General features: G+C 29.1%; 1 long non-coding RNA gene across 1 annotated transcript; it reads right to left on the bottom strand.

The window, feature by feature from the left end:
• Positions 1 to 4,114: 4,114 nt before the first annotated feature.
• Positions 4,115 to 10,794, bottom strand: LOC147906855 (uncharacterized). The gene is made up of 3 exons (XR_015548021.1): positions 9,580 to 10,794; positions 7,735 to 8,009; positions 4,115 to 4,388 (listed from the first exon to the last, which is right to left on the bottom strand). It is a non-coding gene; the product is annotated as an uncharacterized LOC147906855 (long non-coding RNA).
• Between the last annotated feature and the right edge of the window lie 479 nt (positions 10,795 to 11,273).

The raw sequence follows: 11,273 nt of genomic DNA, 5'->3' as shown, positions 1-11,273 counted from the left end.
CGAGAAGTACTAAACAAAATATATTTTTAACGTAGCATGCGATATAAGCTATAGTGTTATAACTTGCAGTTCACAATGTGTGATTATTTCACGTAATTGAAATTAATTTTTGTATACATATGTATATACATATATAAAATATCTCGTTTTAACTGCTGCATCAAATTATTTAGAAACAATATAGAAAAATGTATTTCAGATAAAAGTAAAACGATTTCGAGGAGGATATATTTTTTTAATACTTTTGAACATATTTTTGTTACATTTCTTTTTTTTTTTTAGGTGAAGAGGCAACTAAAAAATGTTAGTGTACAATTTAAGGATTAGACGCACAGTTCCTGTAAAGAAAACTAAATTTGAAAGTATGTTTAATATTTCCATTTCAAATAAAATATATACATATGAAAATTGTATGAATAAGATTATGTTTTTTTTTAATAGCACATTTTTGTAGTTTATTTATTTTAATCGTTATTAGTTTTATTGTTAAAAATTAAAATTTTTTTAATGATAAAGGAATTTATATATTATGAGTACTTCAAATATTCACATAAAATAATTTATGCAAGCTTCATTGCGATTCACTGATAGTTACTTACTAATAAATTATTGAGTAAAGTAACTTTGTTACAAAGATATAGAACAAATAAATACTTTGTTTATGTACTGGACAACCAGTCCATGCTTCATAATGTAACTCTACATAAATAATTATAAATACATAATGTACTTATATTGAATTTTTTATCATTCATTTTAAATGTCTATATAAATTTGTACTATTATATTCAAACGTGATTTTTTTTTTTTGGTGGAAGAATGCATCACACAAGAAGGTATTAACACGACTAATTCTAATATTTCCTCACCAATTTATTACAGTGTAAATATCATTTATAAATATTAATTATTGTAATTTACTAGAATACATAATCATTGAAATAATTGCCAATGTAATCTGTATATTCAAATAATCTGTTCTCAAAAATGTATACGTTAGTGGAATTATTCATAATTAATACACAAAATACATTTTATTAATTATGGAAAAATAAAATTAATTTTCAACTTCTTTAACGAATCATTGTAATATATTAATTACATCAAAGTTAATTAGTAATTAATATAATTCATTTTAAATAAATTAATATAAAATAATCGATTATTCAATATATTATAATTATAATATATATTATAATTATAATATATTATAGGACTGTAAATGTGATAATACAAACTATAGAAATCAAAGTCTTTAAAGCTACCACAGTAATATCACGAGTTAAATTGACTAGCAATTTAACAAATTATTTATGCTTATTCATATCTTCGAAACGATCTTAATAATGTTGAATGACATATTAAAATCGTTTCGAAGATGCAAATAAGCATAAAAAATTTGTTAAATTGCTAATCAATTCAACTCGTGATATTATTACGATAGTTTAGTAGAGTTAGCGTTTCAAGATCGATAAATCATTTCGACGCGTTTCTACATACGTAGTATATAAATTCACATAAGAATCATACAAGCATTAAAATCTAGCTGTCGTTTAAAGGCTTTGATTTCTATAGTTTGTGTTAGTCAATTATCATTTTAGATAATTTATTAATTTTCAATTGTCAGTGTAATAAGTTGGTGATGAAATTTTAGAATTAGTCGTGTTAATATCTTCATGTGTGATGCATTCTTTCACCAAAAGTAATTCTTCTTTTGAATTAAAATCACGAATCATTCCTGTCACAAATTCCACAATTGTTTTTCCAATAATCTTTGCTCTTTTAGAAAGCATGGAACTTTCCACTTTTTCTGGCAGTCGTATTTTGTATAAAATTTGACACAAATTTTGAGTCCATCAGTTACATTTTATTTTGAAAGCGACAAAAATATTGTTTTATTTTGCTCAGCATCAAAAATCGCAGTTTTCACTCTATTAATGTGCGATTTCATCGAACATTTCTATCGTTTTCCATGCTGATAAATTTTATTAAAATACTTCTTCAGTTCAGAAAATCACTGTGCGATTGAGTCGCTTACTGAAGTGAGTAATATTTCGATTGGCCCGCGACCTATTTGTTGTGTTCAGAATCATCATCCGAGATTCAGAATCATATATCCAGGTGTAATTTTATCCTTAACATTTGGCGAAATAAAATCAAATTTATAAAGGTATTGATATTTTCCTATACAGTCCGTTTCTCAAATTATTACAATATTTATTTAAAAAATCGATTTCTTCGAAATTATGAGCCAATGGCTAAAACAGCCGGTCACTGTTTTTTCCCCTTCAAGAACAGCCTGTAAAAAGCGGATAAAAATTCCCGACACCGTCACCTGATGTTCCATTGTAAGTACAATTTTAAGAAATCCACATTGCTTCTTCGTGCAAACTATTATTTGGTCTAGGGATTACTATTTCATAAATATAAATTGCACAGTTTTTATATGAAGTAAACATTACGACGTAACAGCTGGAGCATCATATTAGACAAAGAAATGATAAAGAAAATCTCAGTTTCGAAACTTTTTGTCGTTCTCAGCATTAAGACTCTACTTCGCAGATACGCATTAATCCGTATTCTTTAATCCTGGAAAAGGATTTTCGAAGGAGAGAAAAAAGTGTTATATAAAAATTATATGTGTTTCGGTAATTCAGATGACTTTAGAATTCACTTCCTTCATAAGAGATCCACTCTCCCTCTGCTTAAGTGCAAAATATCTTTCTACATTATGAACGCGTGATCATGTTTATTAATACTCTTCAATATTTATTGAATAATTTGTTGAAATTATTAATTTTATTTTTTCTATTTTATCATATTCTAACTAGGTTTTTTTTCTAACTAAACTTTTTTCTTATTTTCATTTTGAAAGCAGAGCATATGTGTCTTCAAGGTAGAAAATTTATATTATAAAGCAAATAACATATATTTTAAAGGAGAGAATTTGTAATTAAAAGTAGAGAATTTATCTGCTTTATTCTACTTGGAAAAAAACGAAAACATACGTATATATTATCAACTTTATTTGATAATAGCTTTTTAAAGAAGGATAAGCGATGAGTAAAAAACCTGTAAAAAATTATTTAGGGTCATGGCCTTGACAATACATTAACGTTATCGAAATTGGCAAAAAGTCGCCCATTTACTAAAGTTTTATCTATTTTATTAAAAAAATACGTAGGTACAATGAATAATTTTGTTAAACAAACAAGTATATGTTTTCTTTATACCTGATTTATCTCATTATTCTATTCATAAAAGTATTAGAATATTACGATTATCAGAAAATTAATAGTTTACGAGATATTTAATGTGTCATGTTAATTATATGTGCGAGAAAAATGTACCTATAATATATCGTAAATTATTAAATTTTTACAATAATTTCTGACTTAAAACTTGTACATGTAGAATGGTTATAGAGAAATCATATTGCGTAAAAAATCATATAATTCTATTTTAAAAAACTCAAATAAACATTATATCTTTTTCATTGCCTTTCTCATAGTACCTTTATCTAGAAAAAAATAACGTGATTACAATAGGCCCCTCTCGAAACAGTTGTACTTTTATAGAAAATATTTTTTATACTTTTTAGAATATGTCGATATGAAAGATAGTTTGAGACATTCTGTATACATATATACATTAGCGTGCACATGTGTGTATATAGTATAGGGTGGGCCATCTATTGGTACGTTTTTGAATTTCGTCGTATGGCAACACCGAACGAGCTACAGACCCGAAATTTTGACAGTTTATTAGTCATACCGTCCGCGGCACGAAACAACATGTTTTCTCTTGAAGAGCGTTTTGAAATTTTAAAAACTTATTTTCAAAGTCAGTGCTGTGTCGCCGAAACTGTACGAATTTTGAAAAGAAATATGGGTCGTGATAGAGCACCCACCGAAGGAGCTATACGCAAATTGGTGAGGAAAGTTCGTGAGAAAGGGATGTTAGTGGATGACATTATATTACGACTGTTTTGAGTGAAATTGGCGCCGAGGTAGTCCAAAATGTCATTAATAATTGGGGTGACCGAATGGCATACTGTAAGGCCAGTAGAGGGAGCCACATGAACGAAATCGTTTTTCATTCTTGACGCGGATACTTTTAGCTTCACAACAAAAAAAAAATTAATAAAAAATATCAATGTATGCTCATTTGATCGCATTTTTAAAAACGTACCAATAGATGGCCCACCCTGTATAAATAATTATTACATTATAATCCATATATATTGAATGTGATCTTTAGCTCTTGTTATCCGCTGATGCACAAAGATGGATCTATTTTGTCTTCTGTAATCTGCACTGTTTCCGGACAGGTCAGAACAGAGTACATGTAAGAGATCATTGACTCGATGAAATCTAGAGCTTGTGTATCTAAAATGAATGAAAAAGACTTAGTTATGTCTTTCATTAATATTATGACATATGCATTATGTATAAGCATATTCTAATTGCGTTAATAAGTAATAAAAAGTGATACTAAATTAATTTTTTTTTCATGTTTTAATATAATATTTTATATATACAGGGTGTTCAAAAAGTCCCGGACCGGGTGAATAACTTGAAAAAAAAAAATTTTTTGAAAAAACGCCGAAACACGTGAAACACGTGATTTTTCAAAAAATCTATCTTTTGAGAGGGGTTGCGACCCTCCGCCCCCAATGGGGCACGTGGGGTACGAGGGGGGTCGAAAATCTTAAATAGCAACATAGATCAAGTGGGGGCTCATTGAAAGGTCTTTTCGAGACGAATCCAAAATACTGCGCATAGAGGGCGCTGCGATCATTTTCGGCGGAGTTATTTGATTTTTAAGATGTGCGTGTTCTCTGAGGAGCCATGTTATCTTAAATGTAGGAAAAATCCACGACGTTGAAGGAAAAAGAAAATAACCACAAAAACAGCGATAAAGACGCTTGATTTCAAAATTACAGAGATGAACTATGACAAAACAGCTTTATCAGGGAAGAAAGTTACATAAAGTGTAAAATAATAATGACTCAATGATTTGAACTTTTGACTTCAAGTGTCTTTATCGGCATTCAAAAACGCGACCATTGATGTACATGTGTGACAACAAATACGGTGTGTTTCATGTGCAAAAAGTCCTGCGTAGTATTTTGGATTCGCCTCGAAAAGACCTTTCAAATGAGCCCCCACTTGACCTATGTTGCTATTTAATATTTTCGACCCCCCTCGTGCCCCACGTGCCCCATTGGGCGCAGGGGGTCGCAACCCCTCTCAAAAGATAGATTTTTTGAAAAATCATTTCACGTGTTTCGGCGTTTTTTCAAAAAATTTTTTTTTTTTCAAGTTATCCCGGTCCGGGACTTTTTGAACACCCTGTATGGAGTAGACTTTCAAGATATATTTTCTCCAAAATTTATAATTTAGTTTCAGTCGTTTTAATTTATAATTTGCTTCCAGAAAATGAAAACAATAGCCACTAGAGAAATACGCGCCTTACAAAATAACAATTTGTCAATCAGCTAAGTAAGCTAAGAAATGTTAAACAAAATTGTTAAACAATTGATTAACACATCAAACAAATTCATTCTGTTAAAATGGTCTTTACGTCTACAAAAAATCGATTCTTTTTATTTTCTTTGAATGTTTATAGTCTTAAGAATATCCCACAAAAACGTTTTTTTGGAAGAAAATTGTCCAAGATATCTGAGAAAAAATGACGTCGTGTTTGGGATCGCTTGGTCGATTCAAATAGACCGTATCAATCAATTGCTAACCGACGCTCACCATTATTTATGTTGAACCTTTCGAAACCATTCTAGAACATTTCTCTCCAATAGAGCAAGGTTTCGTTCACTCCTGAATGTTACTTTCGTTTATTACGGAAAATGAAAAGGTATTTTTGTACTAAAATATTTCAAAACTTCATACACGTTTTTCCCGAAACCATGTTTTCGAATATGGTGATCACGATTCCAAAAAAACCATTAGTCCGACTGATCATTAATCCGATTTCTACTTTTACGATTATACTCAAAGAATAAATCATTATCGAAATTAGAATTAAAGGTCTACGTTAATTTTTTCTATTTTTTGAAGGTAAAATAAAAGGAAAAAAATTAGAAAAAAAATTCAAATTGTTTTTTTAAACTGTTGTCATTTTAAAAATATGCATACGACATTAGTTATTTTAGTTCGAGCGAGAATTACAAGTCCACTCATTAAAAAAAAAGTTTATTTTTTTTTCAAATCAACGATATGATCTGTTCCTTGATTATCGTTTGATCATATTAACGATGCAGGCCTAATTTCAGTGCCTTATTAGTATTCTGTAAAAAGTTAACATTACAAAAAATATTTTTTTATACATATATTGTACGTACTTTCTAGACCTGTATTAGTTTTTATGTATACTTAAATTTTTATTCATTAAAAAAATTCTCAAAGAATCGACCTTCAAAATCGACTCTCATATTAACGTAAAGACCTCCTTAAAAAACCTTTTGTTAAAGCATCTTTGGTTAAAAGACCATGTCATTTTTTTTCTTTGAAAATCTTTTTCCAGATATCTAGAAAGGTATCCGGAAAATTCATTATTCGATCGGATAATTGGATATCCAAAAAGAATTTAACGACAGATATCCGATATCCGGTACCCCTCAATTTACTATTCGAAGCATCCCTAAATAATAATATATACATATATAAATTAACTATGTGTTAATATCTGGTACAATATACGTCCGGTCATTGGGACCTTTACCTTAACATTTATGTTTATAGGAAAAGTGTAAATTTTGATTTCCAATCATTTTTTGCAAAGACTCTATACCTAATATTTCCTTAACCGAGAGATGCGCAAGATCGCTGAAAATCTTTAATAGTGAATTCCAAACATCACATTACGTCATTTTGTCATAATTCAATTTGAAACTTTGAAGTTACATCGCTTATGTTTACCCATCACAAGCGTTAATGTATCAAAAAAGAATCGCGGAGACATTTAGGAAGTTCGTAAAAATTTCACAGCAGAAACGAGTATTACACAGTTGAACTTCCGGGACGGTCCAAATAATTACATGTACGCTGCGAGCACAAAGATAAAACTTTTATACGGAACTTTTATAACTTTATTTTTTGAAACGCATTTACGTCTTTTGACGCGAAGTGCCTTGGATATGGAAGTCTGTTCTATTGCTGAGGCATAGCGTCTGATTTAATCATATCGTAACTACATGTCGACATGCGGTGCAGCTCTCTCTTACTGCCAAGGACGGAAAGTTACTTTTGCCATTAGTTTTGTCGTTACTTTTTTATAACGATTTTATCGTTACTTTTTATGTTACTTTTTTATGACGACATATGTCAAGATGAAGTTCATTGAAGATAAAAATTCTGATAGTATGTCTATTCGATTATATTACTCAACATTACTTCCTTCATACACACAACGTTTTTTAAAGATATCCATCTCTTACAAATATTTAATAATGAAAAGTAGTCATTAATTATTTATTTTAAGTAATTGTCGTTTAGTATATTTTTAAGACTCAAAATAAGTATTACATATATACATGTTGTGTACAGACAATACAGACAACATACAATACATATGTCGTCAAGGTCATGGTCAATGATGGAGATGGCCCCCTTTTTTATATGTTACCGAAAAATCTTTAAATGTTTCACACTTTAAACATTTTGACGCACGGTATCAATAAAAATAACAATGTATACACTTGTGTATAATACTAACCCAAAGATAGCTGCAGTAATCAGAGTATTTACAATAATTATGTATAGCGGATAAGTAATCAGAAATGTTTTTAACGTCAGACGCCAAAATATTATGGACGATAAGTAGGTACGAAAAGAAATAAACGAAACAAGATTAATATAAAAAATGTGTATAATCAATCCGATTATTAAACATATTATCCAGTTACGTAATCTTTGATATTCCTTTGTTGCTCCGAGAGCTTCCAACGTGTCGTCTACTATAGCAAGTTTACGTAAGCACATTTTCAAATCCTTTAAAAAAAAATCATATTAATCGATTATGCGACACAGAACAAAATTATTGTAATTTTATATTTGAGTAAAAATTGTTATTGCAATGTGTATAGGAAATGTGACAGATAAAGAGTTATATTATAATAATGTAAAGCATTAAAATTGATTATTAAAAAAAATAATTGTTAAAAAAAAATTTTTTTAAAATTTAATTTAATTCATTGTAAAACTCTGTGAAAAAGATTACATGTTAACAAAGTAATAGACATAAAATATGATACAATATATTATAGTAGCTTGTAAATAGTTAGACGTCAGCAAAACTGCTATTACATAACCTACCAGCATCAAAAAACTAGGACTAAGACAACGATGTAATGAGTGGTGAAGTAATAGTTAAAGTCATATACATACACACACACCTACACATATACCAGTTACAGTCTCTCTTAAATACTGTGAGTGACGCAATAAAACACGAGGCAGCAGAACGAAAGCAGGGGAACAAAGAGGGAGAGATTTTTATTGATACAGGAACAGAACTAAAATATTTGACTAAAGTGTAAGAGAAAGCGATACGGAACATAGTGATAAGTAACCTTGGTGACAAGAAGGTTAAAAGTAAATAGAATGAAGTTCAGAATTTAACTAAAGAGGCGTTGAATAAAGAACATAGAGGAGATATAGAGAAGTTGAAGCAAAAAAAAAAGAAAAAACGAGAAACAATATAAATGTAGAATAAAACGTTGTTCCATCCTAAGCCAGCCAGATCTTTGGTAATACACAGATATATATGCGTATTTAGTTTTTGAAAGCAGAAAAAGATATGGCAAAGAGGATAAAGAAGACATAGACGCGCGTAAGCAGGCACGACACTTGATAAGCACGTATGACTCGAATATCCATGAAGAATCAACATGGACACCAAGAATCTTAATAAAGGAGGAACGTGGAATTGGAACGAAATTAAGAGAAATATCGAAGGATTGGATACGGATAATAATGTTGAGGAACCGACAATTGGCAAGAATGATTTAGAGAGATTTAGAGTGAATTATTAGTTGACCATTCGGCATTAAAATTTTAGATTTTTATTTAAAGCAGAAAAGATTGCAAAAGCAAATAGGTGAAAGAATTTGAAAAGAATTACGTCGTCTGCATACATGAAGAGCTCAAAGAATAGAGAAACATTAAACAATTCAGATAAAAATATTAAAAAGTAAAATTCTGTGAATGGAATTCTGAGGTACCCCAGAAAAAAACGGCACGAGAAGAAGAAAAAAGAAGAAAAGAATTATATTTGAAGACTTTTTTGCTGCGTGCGATTTGTAAGAAATGAGCAGATTAGCGAGAGAACCGAATGAGAGAGACTGCATAACTTGAGTTTAATTAAAAGTAGGTCATGGTTAACGGTATTGAAAGCTTTTATAAAAACGTTTTATCATTTTGTATTTGCTTGTAATTGTGAATTTAAAACTCCTTTAATGCTCTCAATTAAAAATATTATTAAACAAAAAAAAGATATATATAATACTAAAAGATCAAGTATTATTATATTAAGACCAGGAGTACATTTTAAAATTTGTACCTTAAAACGGCTAAAGCAAACGAGAATTAATGTAATGCTAAACAACGGAAAGAAATCGTTCACGGCTATGAAGTCTTCTTGCAACCTTGTGATGCATATTGGATAGTAAAAGAAGTATATAAGAGAGCTCCATTTGACCAAAGCATATAGGTAAGAAAGATATATCCTAGGTTGTTCACGAGGATATTCGATCGTGTACAAATTGCAAAACGATCCAATGATCAATAATGGCGCCAACGCTCTTTCTAGCGTCTCTGCCATAGTTTCCGAATCGTCAACTAGTATTTTAACTGGATTAGTTCTTGCTGCACGAGGCACAAACACGTTTTAATATTTTATACAAGATTTTCAGAAATAGTTTTCGCAGTTCCTCTAGGAACTACACTGTAAGATATGTACATTGGAAATAACGTACATAAATGCCGTTTAATCAACAAGTGTTGGATAACAGACTATTGGACACACAGATAATCTAGATTAGATTGCCTTTCTTTTCACGGAATTTTTATTTATAGATACATAGATTGATGCCACTAGATATGCCACTGGATCACTCATCTTCACTGAAAGAATAATTCATATTTCATATTTTATATTTTTATAAACATTATAATACATTATGAATTTCATTTCATTTCGGTACTGTTTTATACGTTTTAATGTTGATTAAATTACGTAATGACAATTATTCACAATTAGACTCCATGTACTTATTGCGAATTAAATTACTAAATGTTTTATCTTTTTGGGATAATTTTTTCATCTAAACATGATAACTTTTTTCATTAAATCTATTGCTACTTACTCCTGTAAAAACATAAGGCAATTCTTATGATATTATACTTTCTATAAATTTTTTATATATCCTACTTTATGTTTCACGTTTTGTTAGTTAACAATATTAATAAAATGTACTATTGCTAATAAATAAAAAAAAAATTGACACTTGAAAAAGACAAAGCAAATGTTAAAGAATCTTGTGATATACATTATTTGATATATAAAAAATACTATAATTATTTAAATATAATGTGTGATCTCGAACTAGTGCCTGATCCGCATTTAATGCTTTTACTCTATTATTACAAAGTACGAATAATTCTAACATTTGGTCTTTATACTAAGTACAAACATGCTTAATGGATGCTTTTTACTTACATGACTTCTAACGACACATAGCGACTTAAGTTCAAGCTGACAATATAACTTATTAATGTAAACATAAAACGTGATGTTAATTTTACTATTATTTTTTATTTTTATTCTCAAAATATTTATATATATATGTATATATATATATATATATATATATGTACACAGTTTTATGCACTTACATGTATACACTATTATAAATATAGTATTTATTTTCATAAAGTAAAAGGTTTAAACTAAATATGCTGCAAATATGTAAAATTTGATTTCCGCTAATTATTTTGCCTTCTCTTTTTTTTAATTCACTGTAAAAATTCAGACATATTATTAATAAACACGCACAAGATATCATAGAAACCGTCCTACATTCTATATCTATACATATGGATGGATCGTAAAGTGATAAAAAAGAAGCTAATATATAAAGATATGATGAACTTATTACGAAGATATAATGAACTTATTATGAGATATAATTAAATTATATTTTATGTAATGTAAATTAATGAAAGATGAAATGAATAATATAAATATAAAGGAAA

Source organism: Acromyrmex echinatior, chromosome 17 (genome assembly GCF_024713525.1).
Source record: "Acromyrmex echinatior isolate Ae372 chromosome 17, ASM2471352v2, whole genome shotgun sequence".
NCBI lineage: Eukaryota > Metazoa > Arthropoda > Insecta > Hymenoptera > Formicidae > Acromyrmex > Acromyrmex echinatior.
The sequence above is the reverse complement of the archived record's forward strand: the minus strand, read 5'-3'. Positions and strand labels throughout refer to the sequence as shown.